Here is a 25,893-nt window from a genome sequence, read left to right on the forward strand (position 1 = left end):
CCCAGGGCACAGTCAGAATCAGTTAACACCAGTATCAGTCAAAAAATGGGGGTGGTCAGGGCAAAAACGGGCGTAGGAAGGGGGGTGCGGTGGTGTTTAAATACATATTTTTGCCATTTTGTCAAGCCGGGGGGGACAAGAGATTTTCCGCAAAGGTTACCACCTGACTTTGCTACGCCACTGGGCAAAAAGGATCACTTTCTCACACAAACAATTTTATACAAAGTCTTCTTGAAGAATCATGTCCGGGCCATTACAAATTCTTAAAACATGACCAAAAGGTTGTAACCCCGACAAAAACCTATAGGAAGGAGTTCAACACTTTCTTGTGGGGAAATATCTCTTCCGTTCTTCAGACCCAGCACACTTTATTCCTTTTCATCATATCTTCCTCTGAGTAAGAAATCTCTGTGTGAGTCAAACCTGATTGTTCTGTCGTATAAATTTATTGTGACTACAATCTACTTCTTTCTTTGTTTTATTAGTGAACCTTTGTAGGGCTGGAGGTGGTCAACAAAGCAGCAGACAAATATAAAGCTTCATTTTTGGTAAAGCTTCGGCAGGCTGTTTGAAGAAACGCAGCTATATTGAAGAATTACATGCAGATTTAGGAAAATTTGAAAAATGCTGTCCAGTTTAGTTTACTTTGAGCAGCTGTCGACATCGTCATATATTTATTGGAACACAAGTCCTGTCAGTTCCAATTCATAGAGACCAATGCGAGCCCCACGAGGGCCTGGAGACTGGAGCCAGAGGGTCTGTCAGCGGCCACACGAGGGCGCTCGTCGTCCAATGATGAAATACACCAAGCACATTGTATGAGCGAGCGAAGGATTTCCTTTTCCGGGTCGGCAGCGGTAGAGACAGCTGCAGCGGCGGTTGCTGACATCACTTCCGGTCTTTCTTTGTATGTCCAGCCTTATACAGAGGTGGAAGGATCTTATGCCTCGCTGTGTTGTTCTCTTCATTTTCAGACCTTCGCAGGACCCCCCAGACCTCAAATCTGCACCCGCCCCACCTCAGCCCCAGGAGAAGGAGAGCTTCGCCTGGAAGTGTCTGCTCAGGTAGGAGAGTGTCTGCACCTTCTGCTGTGTGAATAATTGCCGGAAATCTCTGCCAGGAGCCGGGCTGAGCTGGGCTCTTCCATCCGGGGACCTCTGTGGGGGCTTTCCTCTCGGCCATGAGGGTGTTTGTGGTCATCAATTGAGTTAGAGGGGATCTGTGCACTGTATCTCACTTTACCATGAGAAATATGTGCTTTTGCACTTCATCTTACCGCATTATGAGGTATCTGTGTACACTGCTTCATACTGTACTATAAGGGATCTGTGCACACTGCACTGCTTCATACTGGACTATAAGGGATCTGTGCACTGCATTGCATCTTACTGCACTATGAGAAATATGTGTACTGCACTGCATCTCAATGCAGTATGAGGAATCTCTGCACACTGCTTCATACTGCACTCTAAGGAACCTGTGCACTGCATTGCATCTTACTGCACTATGAGAAATCTGTGCACTGCGTCTTATTACACTGTGAGAAATATGTCAGTGCACTGCATCGTACTGTAGTATGAGGAATGTGTGCATTCTGCGCTGTGACTTACTGTGCTGTGAGAAATCTGTGTGCACTGCATCTTACTTCACTGAGGGATCCTTGCACGCTGCACTGCATCTCACTGTGCAGAGAGGAATCTGAGCACACTACACCTTACTGCACTGTGAGCAATATGTGCACCTTGCACTTCATCTTACTGTACTATGAGTAATCTGAGTACGCTACTCTGTACCTTTCTGCACTGTGAGGAATCTGTGGACACAACACTCCTTTTTACTGAACTTTATGGGGGATTGACAGAAGAAATCTGGGCACACTGCACTGCTTTTAACTCTACCATGAAAGCAGAAATTGATGCTCAGTGCTCTGCTTTTCACTACACCAAGAGGAGTGTTTATAGCATGTAGTAACTCTGCACTACACGGGGAAGATAATCTGTGCATAATGCATGACCTTTTGCTCACACTATGAGAAATCTGTCCATACTGCACTGCTTTTTCCTACATTACGAGGAGTGTTTAAAGAGTTATTATTTCCTATATTATGAGGGGCGGTGCTTTTTTTTCTCAGCATAAGAAGGGGTGTTTACAGGCACAGGAGGAAATCCATGTTACAGCAGAATGAACGATGCTTGCAAAAGAGTAAATCTGTACTCACTCAACTGCTGTTTGCTGATACTGTGAGGTTCTGTTACAGAGAAAATCTGTAATCACTGCACTACTTTTACCTAGACCGTGAGGGGCATTAACAGGAGGAAATTGTGTACAGCGCGTTGCTCTTTATTACACTACGAGAGGCATTTACAGGGGAAAACTGCACTGCACTGCCTTTTTACAACACAATGACGGGTGTTTACTAACGATTATATGTAGAGCTGTATAAACTACTCTGCTTTTTACTGTCCTGAGAGAAGTAATAAAATGGTTTAAATCTGTGCACACCACACTGCGTTTTGCTGAATTATAAATATTTGCCGATCTGTAAGGCACGCTGATTATTACTATGGGTGGGCATAGCTGGCGTAGTGCCTCTACGCGAAGGTTTAAGGAATTTGAAAAAAACTCCCTGAAGCTCCGCTCGGCTTCGCTCCGCCCAAATAAAAAAAAAAATCTTTCTAAAAAAGGCACTTACCTGTGTGGCTGCCTCTACCCCCTGCATGGCCTCTCTCCTTCCTGCTCCTCTCGTCCTTCTTCTATGAAAAAATCCTACGTTGTACGTCTTGCGGGTGTGGGGCTGGCTAACTCTGCTTAGCCACGGAGCCGGAGTTTTGCCTACCTCCGCGTTCGCAGCGGAGCATGGAGTAGGCAAATCTGCACTGGCGTAGCGAAGTTACCTGCCCGGGGTTAATTATTACTCACACCAAGAGGGTGTTTACGAGTGGAGGTGATCTGTACACTCTACAGCGCTTTGTGCTCACACTAAGAGGGCGTTTACTGTTGAAACAAAACCATGTCCCGGCATTTGCACTTTATAAAACAGCTATCACAAAATCTCATGATAGGCAAAAACACTAATCCCTCATGAGATTTCATCCTGATTGCTGGTGGTTTACAGGTAGCTGCATGTGCGCCGTAGCAGAAATCCCACTGTTCCTCTTCATGTGTGTATGTGTTTACTTGCTGTTGTAGTTGCTGATAGTTTTAGCTTCCTGTGCAGTTGTGTAAGTACATGAACAGGTGCCTCTGCATGATTCTTACTTCAATCATTTGTTTCTGCGCAAGAATATCTGTGAAAATCCAGTCTCAGCTAATTTAATGAGAAAAACATGAAGTAGGATCAGTCCGTCCAAGCATGCGTATATCTATCCCTGAGTAAAGTTATTGTGTTTCATTGTCATCTCCTTAACACTACAACCTTTTTCCCATACACCATGTACCTAGGCATGTAGCATAGGTCAGAGCAATTAATCTTCTCAGCTGTCGGGCTCAGCAAGACTTACTTCTGGTACTATATAAGGTCTTAATAATGTACCACACAGACTGCTCATAGCTATTCACCCTCCTAAGAAGGCTGCTCCTTGGTATAGGTTCTCTCATTTATTTGGTGTCCCTCTCCCAACAGCCTTTCTAGCTCCATCTATGTAGATACAAATTTGTATACAGAGATCTGATCAGGGTGATGGCTGAAAGATACCATTCTGACCGAGCTTAAGTATGTTGGCCAAATTGCAGAGGCCTAACATGTTATACAGCTCCTACTTAGAAAAGATAGGACTGCGTATTAGGACAACAGGACTTCAGAATGTAGGGACTGAGTCCATCTACACCATCAGAGACTGTTGGCCAGATTCCTGACTAGCTCATAGTGCCTCACCTGAACACCTAACCCTTCTGGGATGGCAGGTGATTATGGCAAACATGATGTGAGAAGTTGGCCTGGTATATGATGCTCACTAGTTCTAGTGATCACCTTGTACCATGCCAAGCAACCCTTATGATGATTGGTTGTAAGTCAACCTTATAGACCAGCTATCCTAGTGGTAGCATGGACAAAGCATTCTTAGGCTAAACTCTGTAAAGGCATGTGAAGCAAGCTGTTTTACCATACACAATCCCCTTGAATACCAAATGAAAGGACACCACACAGATATATATGTAGAAAATATATATATATTTATTTACTACAAATATCCCTATACTCTTTAGGAGCACAGAAGCAAATGCGTTAAAACAAAACACAGTTTAAATATACAAAAGTTGCACAATATGGATGAGCCCTAGGGGCCACCTAAACCATATACTAAAATAGTGGTATAAGGACCACCAATCGAAAAGGAAATAGGCCTAAGGCCTGCGGAATCGCTGGAGCTGTTCGGGACTAACAGTGAAGAAGTCGGGAATGGCCCGCGGGACTCGGGTGCAGCGCTTAAAGCACACGCATGCACCAATGTAATGTCAATGGTTCGTAAAAGTTATAAAGTTACTGTTTTAGGAACCTTCCGACTGACCTAGAAGGACAACACTTTAGACCTAGGCACTAGAGGTGTGTACCAGTGTAGGAACACCGGCGTTGCTGAGTTACCTCACCCACAGGAAGCGGGTGCACAGGTGCGAAGTAGTGTCGCGTTTCGTCACGCAGGTCGATGGTGCCTGGAGATGAAGATGCTTGAGGCGGGTCGTCGAGGAGAGTTCCGGTGGATCCAAGGGTGGATCTGAAGAAGTGAAGACCTGAAAGCAGAGGGGACAATGTTCAAAGTCACTAGCCAGTGACTACCGTGGAACCAGGATGGAACCAGGCGATGTCGGGTGCAAACAGGTGTATTTGTATTTGTATTTGTATCTGAGTTTTATATCGCGCCAAATCACCGACCGGTCTCAAGGCGCTTTTGACAGAATACAGCAACAGGAAAAGAATGATGAAGAGTACAGATTACCGACCAATCTTACAGGGATGCAAAGGCGTCCCTGAAGAGCAATGTCTTCAGACGTTTCCTAAAACGGAAAAGATCAGGTTCTTTACGGAGGACCTCCGGTAGCTTATTCCAAATGGTAGAGGCTTAGACTGAAAAGGATCTACCACCTTTGGTCGCCATTTTAAAACGCGGGCATGATAGCAGTAAAGAATTGGCGGATCGTAGAGCTCGCTTGGGATTATATACTTCAAGCCTCTCTTTTATATAGGCAGGCGCCTGCCCATGAATGGCCTTATGGGAGATGCACAAGCTTTTAAATTCAACCCTCTGCTTCACAGGGAGCCAGTGTAACCTGTGAAGCAGAGGGGAAGCATGGGTCCTTCTAGGTAGTCCAAAAATCAACCGTGCTGCGTCATTCAGGGGGCATGGGATGAGAGGTGTAGCTTGTCTCCGCAGCCACGTGGACACGAAGAGGTCGAGGACGTCCAGGAGTCGGTCACGAGCTGTCCCACGAAGGCTCTAGCTGATGGCGGTGTCGGCAACTTGATTGGAGCAAACAGGCCTTGGCTAATGCAAGCCACGCAGGAAGTGAAAAAAGCTTGTTACTCGGACCAGCAAGGTCAGAGCGGGTGCTCCTTTTCAGGGGATCGAGGGCCAGTCTGGAGCAACCAGAGCAGCGGTGTTGTTTGTAGATTTCGTCGCCAAGATGGCCACCAGCCAACGGGCTAGCGACCGGGATGACGCGTCGAGTGGCAAAGTGCAAAAGGGCCCCACGCAGATCGTGGAGATGCTGGGGGGCTGATCTTTGGTGCAGATGCTGCTCGGTGGTGGGGCTTCTCAAACCCCAAAGCACAGCGTTGAGGGAGCCTCGGGTGCTGCGCAGTCAGCTTCTCGGGGGTCTTTCAAGATGGCCGGTCCCACGTCTCTCGATGCCTCCACGGGTCTCTTCTGTGAGATGTCTGGGAATCCAGGTCTTGTCGGGCTCTGGGCTCGGGCTCGGGCGGGAGGCGGCGGCAAAGCAGACGTCGAGTTGCTAGTTGGTGCCTTTATTCACAAGGTGGTCACTCCTTGGCCACAAGGGAGATTCTCTTCAGTCTTCTATGCAGCAGAATGTCGAAGTCCAGTTTTCTTCTTAGTTTCAAGTCGAGTTCAGGATGATCTGAAGTCTTGAGACACAGCTCCTACTCTTATTCCAAATCTAGGGGTGGGATTACCTGCTAGGTCCCTCCTCTGGGTGGGACCAGGAAGGGGGGTGGTTACACCCCCTTTCCATTGTCCATCTCCGCGCCAAGACTGGGGCTGGGAATCCCCAGCACCGGTTTGGACTGGCTTATGCACAGGGACACCTTGTGTGTCCCAGGCATGTCTCATTCTATTCAGCCCTGTCCTACCCAATACACAAAATCCTGTCTGGGGTGGTGCTACCACCTCCCAAGGCAGGAAACCCTTTGTCCAAGCCTCCCTCGCTGGAAGGACTCCCAGCAGCAGGAGGTCAGACTTGTGTCTGTGGTGGCAGCATCCATTTTGTGATGCTGAGGCTCATGTTTAACTTTACCCGGGTATCAGGTTATGTACATGTCGTGTCCCTCTAGAAGGGTGGAATGCTACCCCCATCACCAGAATTGGCGAGGGGGTAGTATTCCAATTCGTATGACACCTTACTCGACATGTTTTGATAAAGCCAAACCAAAGATAGCATTTAACCGCGAGGTTCATAATGCACTTAAGAGTATATGGTATGGCAGTATCATGGAACAGCTAAAGGACGTGGTTCCGAAAGCTGCAGACAGGCTCAGCTCATGCTAGAGCACCATCTCACATATTTCCAAGCACTCTGCCTCCAGGATTGATGAGGCCTTCCATAGGAGTGGCTGATAGGAACATATGTGTCCATTTTAAGTTAGATATAGACATACTATACCTAAGTAAGGGGTGATTACATCAACTTACCCCAGCTGAGTGATCAGCCAGTTGTGTCAAATATGGAGGCCAGGCCAGGGGTGGCATAATACATGCTGAAGCCCCTGGTAGGCCTTGGAAACACCTATGCCCTGGGTACCGGGGGTACACTGTTACAGGGGCCAATAAGGTGAACCAGTTCCAAATCGTAATGCACCTAGTGTGCATTGGCATTAATTTAGAGAGAGAACAGCAGGCTGTGGGTCTGATTAGCAGGCCCACAGCCACATTAAGTCATAAACCAGTGAAGCCAAAAGCAAAAACCATAGGATAGCAGACCCTACTCTCCTACACATGACACTCGGATTCCCAAGGAAATCATAGAAAGAGATCTTACCCCTTTCGTTGGTTACTTGTGCATGCCAAGATAGACACAAGAAAGATACAAATAAAGTTCACAATACATTTATTGAAACAATCGTAAACTTGCATAGAGAGACTGAGCTGCAATTATAAATGACGCCTTTCAGCCCTTCCCACGGGCCTTGATCACATGACACAGTGCAAACATACACATTGGTTTAAATAGTAAAGCATGTTGAGGTAATCATTGGTGTTGGAGGCATACAAAGTCAGTTGATATGAAAAACAGACTTCCTACGAACTACAGGTCTCGTTTCATTCCTCATCATGACATGTAAAGTTCGATTTTCTAAAAATGACACCAAAGCCTCTGTTAATGAAATTTTAAAAGTGTAACATAACATTTAAAATTTAAATTCTTACACCATCAATGGTGTGTTCACTCTATATACATCTCAATAGATAAGCCAAAGTGCAAAAGACAATTATTTGTGCAAAATAAGTGCAAAATGAATTTAAAATATATACAGAAAGTTTTCTTAGCGAGCAGTAATGCCAACAAGGAGATTCATATGGACATTAAGTCACCGTTAATACACATAGATTGTTACTGTCAAATAACGTAAGCTATATTAGAGATATGTGGGTTACTGGAGCCCCAGTAATCCTTAGGTCAAACATAATAGGCTCAAAGGATTCAATAAAGTGCAAGTGCAATAATATATAGTGTAATGGTCTCATAAAAATAGTAAATAGTTATGTACCACAAGTAAAGGTAGCAACTGATTAGAATATCGGTATGAATACCAGAAAGCTTTAACCCCTTCAGTGCTGCGCGAATTTCGCTGAAGTGCTAAAGGGTTTAAAACCGTATTGGCTCATGACGGAAATGTTCCGTCATCAGCACTGGAGCACCGACGCTGATGACGGAACCGTTCCGTCATGAGCATGGAAGGGGTTAATATAGAAATTGTAAGCTGGTAATGGTATTAGTGGTCATTATCAAAGAGTGGAGATAAAATATCCCCATGATATCACTGGATAGACCTTGAGCCCTACACACATACATAATTGAATACATAAATATTAAATATTATATAAGCAATGTAATACAATCTATAGTAGATAAAATATGCTTAAATATTCATATATGTAACCAATAAATATGTATATAAAAGATCACTAGATCATCCATAAATAATAAATATATCGATAAAATCCACAATTTTCTAAAATCCAATGTGTATTTCTCTCAAGGAAGTTGTTACAAAATCCTAATATAAAAGTCACATAATGAATTTAGTATAAAAAACAAAAGAGTGTGACTACTGCAAACAGCATAAAAAAGGAGGGAAAGGGGGCGTGGCCAAGATGGCGACGGAGTAGGACGTGCTTCTTGTCCCCTCCGGCCCCGGGCCCTGCATAGCCTTGACCAGCGTTGACCCCAGGGGCTCCTCTGGGCTGTGGGTCGCTCCGGAGCCTTCTAAGAGCGGTGGCCGGCGGTGGTGTGAACTTTGTCGCTCCTGGTACCCGAGGCCGGGGATCGGGGCTGGCCGCAGTTCTAGCGGCCCTGCGGCGCTGTGAGCTGAGGCGCCGGGAGGAGCTTGAGGAGCCCGGGGATACCCAGCGGACAATGGAGGCCGGTGGCGCCTAATCTAGTGAGGGGCACTACGGGGGCTGAGTGGTGGCGAGGTCGGACCGAGCCGAAGCAGTGGACCTGAGCCCCGAGAGGAGGCGGAGCCTATTGCCCGCGAGCGGCGGACCAGCAGCGCTACCGGCGGCCTACTTGAGGTCGGGGTCTGAGGCCTGGTCCGCGAGGCGGTAAGCGCTGCTCTGGGAGCCGGCCCTCTGTGTGGGAGCCACGGAGTGGAGGGGTACCAGCGGAGACGAGAGGAGGCCGGCTCGGCGCATCAGTCTCGGCGCCGGGGAGGGGGCGGAGCCTCCTGGCCAAGCACCCGGCATTGCGCTACGGCTGTCGGCGCACTCGAGGCCGGGGTCTGAGGCCTTGCTGCCGGACGTGCGGACCTGCTGCCGGGGGCCTCGTCCGGACCCCCCGATTTGCGGAGAGTGGTGGTGGCGGCCTGTGGGGACTGTGGTGGGCCCCCCCATGATCATTGGCTGAGTCGGGTCCCTCGTCTGGGGCCCACGAGGTGTGGCGGGCCGGACCTGAGGCCTGAAGATCGCGGCGAAGACGTGGGACGTCGCGACTGTGGGGCCCCTTGAGGTGAGAGACATAGCGGTGAGGTGGCGGATGAGCAGTGGACCCATCACTTGGGTGAACAGTCGCTGAGAGCCCTGGGGAGGCTCCGGGTTGACCATACAGCTCCGGTGTGGCCCCCCCTGCGTGTTGGGGACTGGTTTACGAGACTGAACCTGAGGGGCAGGGAGGGGAGAGGTGGACCCCCCGAGCGATCAGCGCAGCTGAGGTTGTGGATAGCTGCGGGCGTTGCGGTGGGAGCTGGAGCTGCGGGGGCTTCCCTTACTGTTGTGGACCTACCTGCGGTGAGGGCACATTTGGAGCTAGTTGCTGCGGCTGGGGCTTTGGGTGCACGGAGTGAGATCGAGGTGGTGGCACCGGCTTGCCCAGCGACTGCAGCATTCCTGTAGTGGCCGCCTTGAGACTGCCTTGGGATCTTGGAGCGGTGAGAGACAACTGGCGCACTTGTGATCGCCCTGCCTGTCCTCTATCCTTCTGCGGGACGCTCTTCCGACTCTTGGGAGCAAGGCACTGGAGCAGAGATGGCCAATAATCCCCGCAGAGTGAAGGCTGGGAAGGAGGGGGCTGCCAAGAACTCTCAGGCCCCGGCCTCCCCTGGTCAGAGTTCATCATCGGGGAGATCTGACGATGAGGCCCCGCAACTAAGGCCTTCATGAAGGAACTTTTTACCTCCATCAAAGATGATATATCGGAGCTTCGCGCCCAGCTGACGTCGGATCTTCGCGAGGTGCGGCGGGACGTCGACGGCATTGGGGAAAGAGTGGCCACCCTAGAAGATCACGACCTTAGCATGGCCAATGATGTGCACTTGCTGCAGCAGGATGTGCTCCCCCTGATGGAACAGAATATAGACTTGCAGGCCCATGCGGAAGACCTGGAGAACCGTTCCCGCCGGAACAACATTCGCATTCGGGCGGTTCCCTGGGACGGTGAGGCGGGGGATCTCCGGGAATATGTGCAGGCGCTCTTTCTTCAGATTCTGGGTGAGGAAGACGTGCAGGAGATCAGAATGGATCGGGTTCATAGAGTGGGCCTGCCCCGGCGGAACGGAAGTCCCCCCCCAGATATACTGGTGTGTGTCCTCGACTTCCAGGTCAAGGAAAGGATTCTGAGGAAGGCGCGAGACATACCGTCCCTACAATTTAGAGATCATCGCCCTCAGCTTTACCAGGACTTGGCCGCGACGACGCTCCAGAAGAGGCGCGAGTTCCGTCCTGTCACTACCTACCTCCGAGAGCACAATGTCTCCTATTCCTGGGGGCACCCTTTCCGGATCATCTTTCGATGGCAGAACAGGTTGGCTCAGATTCGCTCTCTCCGGGAAGCGAAAGAGCTGTTGGGTCTTGAGGATGAGACCCCGACACCCGACCGTCGGAGCTCCTCACCGCGGAGAAGGCGCCGTTCATCGTCCTGGCACAGGGTGGGCCCGGAGAATCGCAGGAGGCCCGACCGCGCGACTAGCCTTCAGGGACGAGGAAATGCTGTGGCCTCCGCCACGCTTCCGCCGTCGCAGCAGAGCTCTGGGGCGGCCTGATCTTCGTCTTGCTTGCCTTGGTGCCGGAGGGGCACGCACCTACAGGTAACGGGGCGATGAATGTACTTTCCGAGAAGACACCCCGGTCTTTGGCCCTGGGAGACTCGTTCTTGGGTCTCCGACTACGCCCCATGGGAGACTTTCTACGGGGACTGTCCACCTTGGGACTCATTCTGTTGGTGTTTTGGGTAGTTGGAGAGTTGAGGGGTAGGTGGGGGGCAGAATGGGGAAAGGAGGGGTGCTGTTGGGTGGATGGGGGCTGGGGGATGGGGGGAGGGGTGGTGACGACGGGTGGTCGGTTGTGCGTGTCTGGGCTGGTGTGAGAGGAGACTTCCTGGGCCTGGGAGGTGTCTGGAAAGGGGGATTACCGAGAGGAAGAGGGTTTACTGGATTTAGCTGCTGGAGAGCTGGGAGGCTTGAACTACCCACATGCCTATTAGTTTGGGTACCTGGAATATAAAAGGCCTTAACTCGCCGCAGAAGCGCCTGAAATTGTGGAAGTACCTCTTGGATCACCAATTAGATGTAGTGGGACTCCAGGAGACCCACCTGGCCCTTAGGGATGAGCTCCGGCTCCGACATAAGCAATTCCCCCTCATATACAGGTCTTCCGCTTCTACTAAGCATAGAGGGGTGGCCCTTCTGTTTAGGTCCTCTATACAGTTCCAGCCTCTAGGAGTGAATAGCGATAAGGATGGCAGGTGGCTGATGGTTAAAGGGGTGCTTCATGGGCGCTTGTGTACGTTTGTAGTGGTGTATGTGCCGAATGCCCAGCAAAATAATTTTCTTCAGGGACTGTTGGATGCGGTGGGGGCCTTCGTCGAGGGTCATCTGGTGGTTATGGGGGACTTTAATATGGTATGGGATCAGGTTGTGGATAGCTCCCGTGCCCAGAGGTCGGACTCTGGTGTATTCTCTGCTGTGACTAAGCAAAGGATGGAGGAGCTGGGTCTTCTAGATGGGTGGCGTGCGGTGAATATGCAGTCCAGGGACTACACGTTTTTTTCTCATGTGCACCACACCTACTCACGCATTGACCATATTTTTGTGAATCAGGCCCTTAGGGGAGATGTCCGAGCCTCTACGATCTTTCCTCTCTCTGTCTCAGATCATGGCCTCTTGACACTCCAGCTTCAGTGGTCAGTGAGGGGGGATGGGTATCGGAAGTGGTACTTTCCGGCGGCTTTGGTGCGTGATGAGGCATCCTGTAAGGAACTCAGGAAAGCCATTAGGGAGTTCTTGACGCTTAACCCGAGCTCGGAGACCTCAGTGTTTAATACCTGGGATGCTTGTAAGGCCTCACTGAGGGGCACCTGCATAGGGCTTAATGCAGCTCTTAATCGCCTGCGTAGGGAGGAGAGAGAGACCTTGGAGGCTGAGCTTGAGAGACTTGAGCGGGCCCACAAACTGACTCCTTCTCGCATTACACTCCGACCTCTGACGGCTATTAGGGGGAAGTTGAAGGCGCATTACGCCAACCGCTCTGAACTAACCCTCTTGTGGTTGCGCCGGGGTTCGTATGCTCAGGGGAACAAGGTGGGCCGCCATCTGGCTCGCCAGCTTCGAGAAAAAAGGGAGAGGGAATATATAGGGGGAATCCGGGACCCGGGAGGCACGATTCATCATCGGGACGGGGATAAGGCGGATATTTTTGGGCGGTTCTACGAGACGCTTTATACAGGCGATTCTCTAGATGCGGAGGCGCAAGACGCCTTTTTATCCGGCCTCCCCCTCCCACAGGTCTCTGCCGTCAGCAATGACCAATTGGCTGCCCCCTTTACTAGGGAGGAAGTCCTTGAAGCGATCAAGGCCCTGAAACCCAATAAAGCCCCGGGGCCTGATGGGTACACGGCTTATTTTTACCAGTCGTTTGCCTCGGAACTTGTCGACTGCCTGGTCTCCCTTTTCAATAGCATGGCGACAGCCGGGGAGACCACGGGCACTATGGCTGAGGCCCTGATATCTGTGATCCCCAAATCGGGGAAGGATCCCTCCAGCTGTACTTCGTACCGCCCAATAGCCTTATTAAATGTGGATGCCAAGCTGTATTCCTCTCTCGTCGCCCGCCGGTTGCAAGATCTGATGCCGGCCCTTATACATCCGGACCAATCTGGTTTCATTAAGGGACGGCAGACTCACGACAACTTACGGAGAGTGATCCACCTGATTGAGAAGGTCTCTAGGTTCCGGATTCCTGCAGTGTTGGTAGGTCTGGATGCTGAAAAGGCCTTTGACCGAGTCGATTGGGGGTTCTTGTTCCGCACCCTGACTGCTTTCGGATTCTCCCACCAATTCCTAACAATGCTGCAGGCTAATTTCCATCGTCCTACCTCGAGGGTACTGATTAACGGGCACCGATCGGCTGCCTTCCCCCACTCTAGAGGTACGAGGCAGGGGTGCCCTCTTTCCCCTCTCCTCTTTGCCTTGAGTATTGAACCTCTGGCATTAGCGATTCGGGAGAATGACCGCATCAAAGGCATACCCTTCACAGGGGAGCAACACAAAATCTCTCTTTTTGCAGACGATGTCCTGCTGTCTTTAGGTGACCCCGCTCAGACCCTGCCGCCTGTCCATGAGGAGCTATCCAGGTTTGAAGCAGTGGCGGGATTTCGAGTCAACTTTGACAAGTCGCATGTCCTGAATTTGACCCTCTCCTCAGCGGAGGTAGACCGACTACGCGTGATGACGACTTTGTCTTGGACCCCCTCGTCCTTACTGTACCTGGGGGTACGCCTCACGCCAACTGTGGGCTCCCTCTTTGCGGCGAATTTCCCCCCCCTGTTGGCCTCGGTGCGCAATGACCTTGACCGGTGGAAGCCAAAGTTCCTTTCGTGGCTCGGTCGGATACATGCGCTTAAAATGGTCCTCCTCCCCAAGTTCCTTTACCTTTTCCAGGCCCTACCTATACCTTTGGACGCGGATTTCTTTCGCCGCCTGAAGACGATGATGCTGAAGTTTGTTTGGCAGGGGGGCCGGGCTCGGATACCCTTTACGACGCTTCGTCGGCCTAGGGAGGAGGGGGGAGTTGGACTCCCGGACATGCTACTGTATTACAAGGCCGCGCAGCTGCGGGTGATAGTGGAGTGGACCCAGCAGCTCTCTGAGAAGCATTGGCTACATATGGACCGGGCAGTGGCAGGTAGGTCTATCTGGGACCTGGCGTGGAAGCCTAAGATAGATCGCCCAAAGAATGCTTACATTAGCACACCCACTAGCACGTTTTTAAAGGTGTGGGATACGGTCACTGGTGACGATCGGTGGACCACTTTCCCATCTCCCTTCACCCCTATCCACTTTAATCCGGCCTTTCCGCCGGCCGCTCAGGAGGGTCCCTATCGCCAGTGGCGCGAGGGTGGATGTCGGGCGCTTACGCACTTGTTCCATGGGAACGTACCCCTCACCTTCCATAATTGTATGCGTGATTATGGTCTATTACCCACAGAGAGCTATCGCCATGCCCAGCTGCTTCACTGGGCGACCACAGAGGGGGTGCGTGAGGCGGCTACTCGTCCACTCTCTCTCTTCGAATCCTTCTTACTTCGCACTTCGACGATGTGGGGAGCGATTTCTTTTTTATACAGCCTGCTCCTGCGCACGGCGATTGCTCCGCGCCCTCGATATATGGAACGATGGGAGAGCATTTTGGAGCGGGACATTTCTGACACGGAATGGAAACACCTCTGGAGGGATGTGGCAGCACACAATCACTCTGTGAGCCTTCGGGAAGCCCATCTGAAAACGATGTATGATTGGTACCTGTACCCCTCCAGGCTCCATCGCATCTTTCCTACGTCATCGGACCGTTGCTGGAGAGGGTGTGGCCTGTTGGGTGATTTCCACCATATTTGGTGGGATTGCCCGATCATCCGCCCCTTCTGGTCGGAGATTCTCTCCCACATCAAGGAGATACTGGGGTACCCGATCTCAGACTCGGTGGCTCATGTCCTGTTGGGTCTTCGAGACCCATTGTTGGAACACCAGACTAAGGCTGATAAGCGTATTCAATGGCTATGTCTCGGGGCGGCTAAGCTCACCCTGGCGGCGGCGTGGAAAAAGCCGCAAGCACCGGCTGTATCATTGTGGCACTCGAGGTTGTGGGGCCTTCTGAGCATGGAGAGAATGTCGGACATCTTCCTGGGGGACTTTAAGAATTTCCACTTTCGATGGGGTCCACTAGTCCGCTTTTTGTCATCTGGACTCCCGTCTGCTGTATGCCCGCCCACGCTACGAGCTTTGCACTTGTTCCAAGTATGATTGGTTTGTGTGTCCTGCCTCCGGGATATGTGGGAGCATGGCTGTGTCGTCACCACCGGGGAGGGGTGGGGGGGAGATCCAGTTGGGTTTTTTTTTTGGTTACTGTTTATTGTTGCGACTCTGCTTCACTTGGTGCCTAGGCACTGCTATGGCTTCAAGCACCTTTCCTTGATTGCTTCTGGACAGGGTTTCTTTGGTCCATTGGGAAGGCACGAGCGTTGTGTCTGTCCGTACCTGATGTAGCGTGTACTATCGTGGACTGCTTACAGCATTTTCGTTACAGCTTATTACACTCCCCTGTGTGGGATTTGTGGCGGGGTTGTCGCCTATTCCCTTTCTTTCCCCCTTTCCTCCCTTCCCCTTTTTCCTCTGAATAAATACAATAAAAATATATTTTACAAAAAAAGGAGAAAAAGAGAGGGGAGCATGGACAAAGATACATAAATCTTGTTTAGATTTATATAGAAGGCCCTCACTCACCAACCTGGTTGGTGACATGCTTCGTCATTGGGCCCCACTAGTAGAGGCCGAATGCCTCCCCGGTGTGCTTCGACGCCAGAACTACTACGGAGCTGGTTTTTTGTATTGTGAGGAGTGTAGGAACAATGTGTGGGAAGGGAGCCAAATAAATTGTTCAGCTGCTTCCTCTTAAGTGAGGTCAACATGTTTCTGCCATCATGGATTTAGTTTCCAGGCATTCGTCAGGACCTAAGAAATATACCTTGCCGATATGGGGGCACTAAGGTCCACCCTAACCTGAGGACGTGAGAGTGAAAAAGTGAAAAACGTGCAAACAGAAAAATAGTTAGCTCAATTTGAGAAAACCGGTTTGCACTATTAATGTGAGCGATCCTCACATCCTGGGCCTCGGGAGGAGGGTGGTGGCGAATTCGGCACACCTTGTTTTTAATATGTTTGATTGGCTACCCAATAAAAATTCTGTTGTGACACAATCCAGACATTCTTAAATTTATCACATTATCACTCACTTACTCCAATATTGTAATATTCTTTTGTGAACTTGGAGCTTAGTGCTCCCTACATAAAGTAGATTGCATGGGCATGACAACACATCGACCGCAAACTCGGTTTTACATGTAAGTAATTTGCCAATTTTATGCTTTTTCTGATCAAAGGGAGTGATATATGTGGTTTTGTTTACACCCTGTTGGCAAGCTTTACATGATTTACAGTTAAAAAAAACGGTGTGAGTTTGTAGCCAACTTGTTGACTCAATGACCTCAGGGCTGGTTTTGACTAGGTCGTCTCTCATGGAACGACCACTGCTGTAGGTTATGGAAGGTCTCTTTGGTAGTCTGGGGCCTATTATAGAATCACTTAGAACCAGAGGCCAGTTTTGAGTTATTATTGATTCAGCCTTTTTATGCTGTTGACTGCATTGGACAACAATTCTAAATACCTTGTCAGTTTCTTCCTTATTGATTTCTGTTTCAATTGTTGTAATGTCAGTTATATTTTCTGTCTTGTCTAACAGCTCGACCCTACTTTTGCGCATAGATTTGTTGATGGCATTGTCTATGGTAAGGTCAGAGTATCCCCTTTCCCTGAATCTGTTTGCTTTCGGTCTGGGCTACATGCAAGTCGTTTTCTATACTGTGGATCCGCCTTAGCATTTCACCATAGGGAATACTATTCACCAGATGTTTTACGTGGGAGCTACTCGCATGAAGCGTAGAATTCCCAGCAGTTTCCTTGCGATGGAGTTTAGTTTCCAATTTATTGTTCTCAACATAGACCTCTGTATCAAGAAAACTCACTGAGAGTGCGCTAATCCTGGCAGTAAAGTGCAAGTTAAAATCGTTTACATTGATTGCTTGTACAAACTCATGTGCTCTATCTGTACTGCCTTCCCATATGATGAATAAATCCTTGATAAAGCGCAACCAAAACTTAGTTGTCATGACCTCCTGGTGTTCTGTCAGGAGGACCAGCTCCTCCCACCAGCCCATGTGTAAACATGCGTAGCTTGGGGAGAAGCTGGCCCCCATCGCCACACCTCTGAGTTGTCTGTAAAGAAGTTTATTAAACATGAAGATATTGTTTGTTAAACAGAAATCAACCATTTCAATTAACATATTTTTGTGGTCTCTCATGTTACCCATTGACTTTTCCAAGAAATAATCCAGTGCCCTCAGTCCACCTGTATGTTGGATACTCGTATAAAGTGAGCTGACATCAAGGGCAATTAGTAGGAAACTAGGCTTCCATGTAACATTTCTGATTTTCCGTAGAAAGTCACTTGGTTTACTCATGTACGATGGAAGGGCTTTCACCAGACTGTAGGAAAAAGTCTACATATTGCGATGTATGTTCTAGACACCCATTCCTAGCAGATATAATGGGTCTCCCAGGTGGATTTACAGAGTCTTTGTGAATCTTGGGCAAGAAATAAATAGTAGGTACCACTGGATGATTGTTCTTTAGGGATTTGAACTCTTGCCCTCTGATCAAATTATTTGATTTCCATGTTGACAATTTTTGGTGAATGATTGCATACATTGTTTTCAATTCCGTCCCACTACATCCAGTGTAACAAGTTCTGTCATTCAACTGACTGTAAGCTTCCTTGGTGTACTTGTCTTTGGTCATCAGTACAATGTTCCCACCTTTGTCAGAGGCACGAATTACAATTTTAGTGTTCTCTCGGAGTTTAGACAGCAAAGTAATATAATCTGATTTCTCTTTGTTGAATTTAGGTTTGCCTCTGTGTGTATTTATATTAAGATCCTTAAGTTGATTTGTTACCTGGTAATGAAGTAGATCAATCGAGTCCCGTAACATTACAAATGGGGGTGGGGTCGCACACTACTCACACACCGGCGGTGTCGCCCCTAAGGACTCTGGTCAATGTAGTAAAGTGTTTGTGATGCATCATCTTTCGATCTTCTGCTATCTTCGCTGTCTTCGCCATCCCTGGACACGTGTTTCGGGGTATTACCCCTCATCAGCAGGGATAGGCCGTGTACTGGGGTTGCCGATGGCTGCCAATATCTGCCAGGTATAGTACCACTCAGGCGCGTAGGTGCGGGATCCCAGGCTCGTCAGCCCGCTGCTCAAGGGAGCTTTAAAGTTACAAATGGGGGTGGGGTCGCACACTACTCACACACCGGCGGTGTCGCCCCTAAGGACTCTGGTCAATGTAGTAAAGTGTTTGCGATGCATCATCTTACGATCTTCTGCTATCTTCGCTGTCTTCGCCATCCCTGGACACGTGTTTCGGGGTATTACCCCTCATCAGCAGGGATAGGCCGTGTACTGGGGTTGCCGATGGCTGCCAATATCTGCCAGGTATAGTACCACTCAGGCGCGTAGGTGCGGGATCCCAGGCTCGTCAGCCCGCTGCTCAAGGGAGATTTAAAGTTACAAATGGGGGTGGGGTCGCACACTACTCACACACCGGCGGTGTCGCCCCTAAGGACTCTGGTCAATGTAGTAAAGTGTTCGCGATGCATCATCTTTCGATCTTCTGCTATCTTCGCTGTCTTCGCCATCCCTGGACACGTGTTTCGGGGTATTACCCCTCATCAGCAGGGATAGGCCGTGTACTGGGGTTGCCGATGGCTGCCAATATCTGCCAGGTATAGTACCACTCAGGCGCGTAGGTGCGGGATCCCAGGCTCGTCAGCCCGCTGCTCAAGGGAGCTTTAAAGTTACAAATGGGGGTGGGGTCGCACACTACTCACACACCGGCGGTGTCGCCCCTAAGGACTCTGGTCAATGTAGTAAAGTGTTTGCGATGCATCATCTTTCGATCTTCTGCTATCTTCACTGTCTTCGCCATCCCTGGACACGTGTTTCGGGGTATTACCCCTCATCAGCAGGGATAGGCCGTGTACTGGGGTTGCCGATGGCTGCCAATATCTGCCAGGTATAGTACCACTCAGGCGCGTAGGTGCGGGATCCCAGGCTCGTCAGCCCGCTGCTCAAGGGAGCTTTAAAGTTACAAATGGGGGTGGGGTCGCACACTACTCACACACCGGCGGTGTCGCCCCTAAGGACTCTGGTCAATGTAGTAAAGTGTTCGCGATGCATCATCTTTCGATCTTCTGCTATCTTCGCTGTCTTCGCCATCCCTGGACACGTGTTTCGGGGTATTACCCCTCATCAGCAGGGATAGGCCGTGTACTGGGGTTGCCAATGGCTGCCAATATCTGCCAGGTATAGTACCACTCAGGCGCGTAGGTGCGGGATCCCAGGCTCGTCAGCCCGCTGCTCAAGGGAGCTTTAAAGTTACAAATGGGGGTGGGGTCGCACACTACTCACACACCGGCGGTTTCGCCCCTAAGGACTCTGGTCAATGTAGTAAAGTGTTTGCGATGCATCATCTTTCGATCTTCTGCTATCTTCGCTGTCTTCGCCATCCCTGGACACGTGTTTCGGGGTATTACCCCTCATCAGCAGGGATAGGCCGTGTACTGGGGTTGTCGATGGCTGCCAATATCTGCCAGGTATAGTACCACTCAGGCGCGTAGGTGCGGGATCCCAGGCTCGTCAGCCCGCTGCTCAAGGGAGCTTTAAAGTTACAAATGGGGGTGGGGTCGCACACTACTCACACACCGGCGGTGTCGCCCCTAAGGACTCTGGTCAATGTAGTAAAGTGTTCGCGATGCATCATCTTTCGATCTTCTGCTATCTTCGCTGTCTTCGCCATCCCTGGACACGTGTTTCGGGGTATTACACCTCATCAGCAGGGATAGGCCGTGTACGTAGACGTTTACATTGGACAGGCATACAGGGACAGCTCATATATAACTGCACACATGCATAAATTGCAGAACAAGTGCCTATGTCCAGTCTGACACCTCTACCCAGTCCTGTTTTTTTTGTACAGCAGCATTTGTCCTACTAGAATTTTCAACTTGCTTTTGTTTTACTGGTTTTCCTGTGCCTTGGCTTCTGAGCACATAAGCATATTAAGCAATATTTTTAGGTCTCGCCTAGACGAAAGCAAAAGCGTTAGCTTTTGCTGTCTAAGGCGAGACAACTTATGTAATCACTTTCAGGGGAATGTGGACTGCAGACTGTCACGAGCGTCTCCTGCCGGAGATTCTACCTCGTGAGCGCGCACGTCGCCGTGCCTCATTTTCCCATTCGCAAACAAAGCCACACTCACGCATGCGCACATACACACACTGCATACACACACACACCCCCCCTTAAACAGACACACGCTGCATACACACACGCACCCCCCCTTAAACAGACAGACACACGCACGCACGCACAGACACACTCAAACAGACACACGCGCGTACACCCCCACTCACCGGGCTCCTCTCCCCTTACGCATGGGAAGGCACTGTGCTAGAAGGTGCGCGGTCTGAAATCACCGCCGCCTCCCACACCGGCATTGTAGGGAAATTAAAAGTTGCCTCCCCGAGTCCCCGTAAACACCGCCGCAGCCTTCGAGAGCCTCACAAATCCCGAGCGCAGCTCCTCTGACGTCAGACGAGGAGCCGCGCTGGGATTGGTGCCTGTGGGGCCGTTGCCTGGAAACGGAAGTGTCGTCGACGCCGGGCGGGAGGGGCTTCTTCGCTCCTCACCCGGGCAGCGCCTGCAAGGATCTAACACATCACATAATGTCCCCGTGCTTACAAGAAAATAAATATTTCCTTGTGTAATATAACTGTTGCTCGCGTAAAGCGCACCGTTACCTTCGGGTCGAGGTTGCGGTATATAAAACTGCCCCAAAAAAACATAATACGCGGTGAACGGACTCACTATTCTAGCAAACGTCACACTTTATTTTGCTACGAAAAACATAAACGCAAAAGATAAACGCCGGAAGTCTTCTTGTCTCGACCTAAAACGCCTTTACTACTCTCGCGAGATATCATTTCCATGGGACGATTTCGCCAGCACAAAAGTCTGTCCCGGGAACTGCGCTAAGAAAAGCCAGAGAGCTTTGCGGAGCCTGATGGAGCCACCGGCCTGAGGCGGCCATGGAGCCGGGCCTCCCGCTGCTGCTGCTGGGGAGCTGCGGCCTGCTGCTGCTCGCTGCCGGTGAGTCCGGTTTACGGGCCGGGGAGTGGGGTGCTGCTATGTTTAGACTTAAGGGCGCAACAGGGAGATGTCTGCGGAAGCCCCTTCCCGCGCCTGTTGTGTCACCTTACAGCACTCGCAGGAACTTTCGGGCGAGTTTAGAGCTGGAGGGAGCCCCTCACTCACTCGTTGTGCTTCCCGAGGCCACAGCCTTTGTCCCGGAGCCGCGTTGTGCGGCTCTCTGGCATCTGCCTGGCTGCACTGATTACCAAGGGCAACTGCACTCTGTCACGATGAGACCGACATTTAGGGTTTATTACAGCACCTTTAGCATGTACACTTGCCTCGCACCACCTACCCGTGTAAACAGCGCATGCACAGACTGATGGAAAAGTGCATGTATACGAACTGCTAATGGGCCATGCATTCAAGTATAGGGTACTAGCCACAGCCGAGTACCTTAATTGTACAGTCCATGCATGCGTGTACAGCTAATACAATATGCACAGACATGTTCAAACGGCAAAAGCTCGTTATTTACAAGCACAGTGTGTCATTTTTCTATGTGATGCATTTACTTACTGAGCTATTAAATGTGCTTGTTGAACCTCCGTTTCACCGCACTGATTGCTCATGCTTTGCGTATACGCAAGTATCGATTACTGTAACTGTTTGTATACGTACAGCTTGCTACTTCATATTGAACATGCACAGATAACTTTCTCTCTGCTCTTACACTAATGTGCTTGGGGTGGGGGAGACCAGCCTTGTTGTGCATCAGGCTGGGAGGTGAGACATTGGAGGAAATATTTTTTAACTAAAAATACGACAGCTCGCTGGCTGCTAGAGGTGCAGCTATTTTACAGGCTCTATTTACCGCAAGGCGACATTACTGGACATTCCACCTCTTCGAGCCCATTTTACAAAAAGTAATCAAAATGAACATCCACCACCACATCCACCACATACACCACCACCACCACATACACCCCCACCCCCACCACCACATCCACCAACACCGCATCCAGCACATCCACCACATTCAGCACATCCACCACTACCAAATCCACCTCCACATCCACCACATCCACCTCCACATCCACCACATCCACCTCCACCACCACATCCACCACCACCACCAAATCCACCACATACACCACCTTCACATCCATCACAACCACATCCACCACCTTCACATCCACCACAACCACATCCACCACCACATCCAGCACATACACCACATCCAGCACAGCCACCACCACATCCAGCACATCCACCACATCCACCACATCCACCACCACCACATCCATCACCACCACATCCACCACCACCACATCCACCACCACCACATCCACCATCACCAGCACATCCACCATCACCAGCACATCCACCATCACCAGCACATCCACCATCACCACATTCACCACATCCACCGCCACCACATCCACCACCACCACATTCATGTGTGTGTGTGTGTGTGGCTCTGTGTGTGTGTGTGTGTGTGTGGGTGCAAATGCAATAGGTCTGACATTTACGAGAGATTAAGCTATTGGCACTGTAAATGACAATGACATTTATTTATCTGATTTCAAAACCAACACATAAATAAAAAAGTTGTCATTACAATGCCAATAGCTCTAACTTTTGCAAAGGCGAGACCGTTGCATTGTAAATGCTTGTGATGTTCATGTAGCTTATTACCCTTTAGTGTAGTCGGTAAGGTTCTCCTGCGGTAAATAATTTTTTTAATCAGCATGCTTATAACAAGCAAGACTAGCACTCTATATTACTGCCAACTTTGCTTAGCATAAGCAACAGCTAACCATTCACAAACAATGTTTATATACCAATTGCAAATTAAAAAAAAAAATTAATGCAAAGCATTGTCATTTACAATGCCAGTAACTCAAACTTTAATGCTGCGAGACCTATTGCATTGTAAATGCTTGTTCTGCAAGCCGCCGTGTTCACTAAGGATGCTGTCCTGTTTGGCAAGACTGCAGACCACTGCACATTTTCAAACAGTAACCGTTCATTTTTGTCCCTTTCAAACTCGACATGTGAAAATAAATCAGTCAATGAGCGAGCAGTGTCAGCCCTCTTACCTACTTGTAGTGAAGAGGCTCCCCAGAGGCGCGGCAGAATACGGGCAAGAATAACGCTCGTCAATCATTGCTGCATATCCTGAGGCTACTACGCGTGAAAGCACATACGCGTGTATGGCAGCAGTGCGCTGTTTGGCCAAACCATGTTCCCGGATTATGCAGGAGGCATTTGTAACTCCCCCCCTGTTTAGTGCTGTGGTTGGAATAAGCTTTACTTGCAGACTTCAGGCTGAAAGGTAGAGTGTCAAAAGATGCATAATTTTTTACGGACCCACATTCTCACAACAACATGATTCCAAGCTTCCTCAGCACATGGCCACATACTATCTTTCCCCACATCACGTGCGGCGCCCCTGGCCGCGGCGCACTGTTTGATAACCAATGACTTAAGAATATATGGTCTGGCTGCATCACGAAACAACCCCATTCTAATCCCCCTAAGATTCGCCCTAAAAATAACGCAGCTTGGCATAATTTCCAGCCAGTCACTGAAAGAGATGTCTTTGACATCATTGCAAAACTTAAACCCTCCTCCCACACTAAAGACCCCCTCCCTTCTAAACTCGTCCAAAACCTCAAACATATCATCACACCTGCCTGGACCTCGATCATTAACACCTCCCTAGCCACCGGCTGTGTCCCCACCTTCCTTCAACTGGGACAAATCACCCCCATTCTTAAAAACCCTACGGCTGACCCTAATGACCTCAACAACCTCCGCCCTATCTCCAACTTGCCCCTCCTCTCGAAAGCCCTCGAAAAATGTGTCCTTCTTCAAATTGACAGACACATTGAACTTTTTAACTTACTTGACCCCCTCCAATCAGGCTTCAGGAAAGGCTGCAGCACCGAAACCGCCATGCTTAACATTATAGATGACATCCACTTTGACTGCTTGCGCTTTCCTTGGCGCTCACCTGGACTTTTGCTGCCTGTTTGCTGCCTGTTTGCTGCCACAGCTCGCCTTCCTTGGCTGGGGGCTGGATTCCGAGGTCTGCACTTGGCGCTGTGGTGGAGCAGGGCTTGGGTGTGAGGCACAGCGGGGCTGCGAGCGTGTGCAGGGACTCCATTGCCCAGGAGTCCCTGCGTGACCCAGCAAGACCTTCCGGTCCGCTCTCCCCGTGGCCCGCCCACAGCCGTCAGGAGGGTATTTTATCTCCTTTGGACCAACCGCTCCCTGGGACGCCACTTTGACTGCTTGCGCTTTCCTTGGCGCTCACCTGGACTTTTGCTGCCTGTTTGCTGCCAAAGCTCGCCGCACCCGCTCCGCGGGTGCCGCTTCACCTTCCTTGGCTGGGGGCTGGATTCCGAGGGCTGCACTTGGCGCTGTGGTGGAGCAGGGCTTGGGTGTGAGGCACAGCGGGGCTGCGAGCGTGTGCAGGGACTCCATTGCCCAGGAGTCCCTGCGTGACCCAGCAAGACCTTCCGGTCCGCTCTCCCCGTGGCCCGCCCACAGCCGTCAGGAGGGTATTTTATCTCCTTTGGACCAACCGCTCCCTGGGACGCCACTTTGACTGCTTGCGCTTTCCTTGGCGCTCACCTGGACTTTTGCTGCCTGTTTGCTGCCAAAGCGCGCCGCACCCGCTCCGCGGGTGCCGCTTCGCCTTCCTTGGCTGGGGGCTGGATTCCGAGGGCTGCACTTGGCGCTGTGGTGGAGCAGGGCTTGGGTGTGAGGCACAGCGGGGCTGCGAGCGTGTGCAGGGACTCCATTGCCCAGGAGTCCCTGCGTGACCCAGCAAGACCTTCCGGTCCGCTCTCCCCGTGGCCCGCCCACAGCCCATTTCGACCCCTACATCTGGGAACAGGACTCCCGCAGCGCGGGATGCAGCTCGGGGCGAAGACCGGGCTAAGAGCGGGCCGTTTGAGGCCGTTTGAGGCCGTTTGAGGCCGTTTGAGGCCGGAGAGGTCTGGGCTGGGCCATATCCCTTGGGTTTTTTATTAACTTGTTTTTACTTGCGTTAATCTCTTTGTGCCCTTGTTCCCTGTTGTTTTCATGATCTGTTCACGGGGCAGTCGTAGTAAAACTGCCATGGGCCTTAAAAAACCCAGTGGGACCCTGGATGACTTCCTCACGAAGACCAATTTGGCCATTGATGCAGAAATTAATAAAATGCAGCACAGGGTTTCCCTAGAACTAGATGCTGCGCGTAAATTGTCTCTAGATATTGCTTCTTCCAAGAAATCATCCCTAGGAAAGCTGGCCCTAGCGCTAACCCCCGAGCGTACATCTGGTCCTCGTCCCTTGCTTGCAGTGGCTGATATACACCACCAGCCACCCACATTTCCTCCTAAGCAAGCTAAGGAATTTATCCCAACCCCCTTGGAGGAGCCTGCATCACCTATTTATGTGGCTGGGATAAGCTCTCCAGTAAATATTGTCATGCCCAAGATTGCTGTTAATGCTAGAAAGGCTGCCCTACAGCGGAAAAAAAGTCTGGCTAGGTCTATCTTTGCTCGTAAAAAGGCAAAAATTGCACGATCCCAGTTTTTTAATAGTCGACGACCATTGGGCACATTTGGGTTCGGGGAAGTAAAAGATAAAACCACCACAGCTTTACCAGGCAGTGACATCAGCCCTGTTCCAAGTGGTGTTGAGTTTGATCC

At 50.3% G+C, this 25,893-nt stretch overlaps 1 protein-coding gene across 1 annotated transcript in view; it reads left to right on the forward strand.

Annotated features, from left to right (window-relative positions):
• Nucleotides 1-930: 930 nt before the first annotated feature.
• The window catches only part of LOC144802968 (uncharacterized), a 234,900-nt gene continuing 209,937 nt past the window's right edge, over nucleotides 931-25,893 (forward strand). Inside the window, exon 1 of the mRNA XM_078671838.1 lies at nucleotides 931-1,064. The gene's annotated coding sequence lies outside the window, so the exon portion shown is untranslated. The remainder of the gene's footprint in view (nucleotides 1,065-25,893) is intronic.

This window comes from Lissotriton helveticus, chromosome 1_2 (assembly GCF_964261635.1).
Source record: "Lissotriton helveticus chromosome 1_2, aLisHel1.1, whole genome shotgun sequence".
Taxonomy (NCBI): domain Eukaryota; kingdom Metazoa; phylum Chordata; class Amphibia; order Caudata; family Salamandridae; genus Lissotriton; species Lissotriton helveticus.